This window comes from Seriola lalandi, unplaced genomic scaffold (genome assembly GCF_002814215.2).
Source record: "Seriola lalandi dorsalis isolate HSWRI2012SDOR001 ecotype SW California unplaced genomic scaffold, Sedor1 jcf7180002054977, whole genome shotgun sequence".
Classification (NCBI taxonomy): domain Eukaryota; kingdom Metazoa; phylum Chordata; class Actinopteri; order Carangiformes; family Carangidae; genus Seriola; species Seriola lalandi.
In genome coordinates this window covers 43,731-44,231 of record NW_019525527.1, presented here as the reverse complement: position 1 = coordinate 44,231, position 501 = coordinate 43,731, and the positions used below count along the sequence as shown (strand labels likewise).

The following is a 501-nucleotide window of genomic DNA, read 5'->3' as shown; positions in this document are numbered from 1 at the left end:
TGTCTTTCTGACTGTTTTAAATTCTGACCTTCCATCAACAGATTGTCTGAAATTAACAGAAAACTCCATGGACCCGTCACTCTTCATGGACACACAGGTGGATCCAGGTTCTTCCAGTTTCCTCCTGAAAGACACAGGATTTAATCTGAAGTGCTTCCAGAACACAGTCCAACAGTCTATTGTGGATACGGTTAAGAAACCAGGATAAGTGTGTTCTTTCACCACTGAACAGAAAACCTGTTGAACATGCAGTTCAGTGGATCAATGTGAAAACAACATGAAAACAGAGTCATGAGAAATGGTTCATGCACATGTAGCTGACAGCTGATCCAGCTGAGCCGCTGTCAGAGGAGATGAAGGTTCAGAGAGAAGGACGTCTCATTTCTCTAAAACCATGTCTCCTCGTCTCCTTGTCTCCTCACATCTTGTCCTTCATCATCTCTCATGTCTTCAGTCGGAGGGACGAAGACGCAGGGAAGAGATGCGAGAGGGAAACGAGGA

At 44.9% G+C, this 501-nt stretch overlaps 1 protein-coding gene and 1 long non-coding RNA gene across 2 annotated transcripts in view; both read right to left on the bottom strand.

Annotated features, from left to right (window-relative positions):
• LOC111646870 (protein NLRC3-like) overlaps positions 1–501 on the bottom strand; it is a 20,897-nt gene that overhangs the window by 9,591 nt on the left and 10,805 nt on the right. The window lies entirely within an intron of this gene.
• The window catches only part of LOC147817279 (uncharacterized), a 12,421-nt gene that overhangs the window by 6,146 nt on the left and 5,774 nt on the right, over positions 1–501 (bottom strand). Inside the window, exon 4 of the long non-coding RNA XR_015436496.1 lies at positions 29–124. This is a non-coding gene — a long non-coding RNA (uncharacterized LOC147817279). The remainder of the gene's footprint in view (positions 1–28; positions 125–501) is intronic.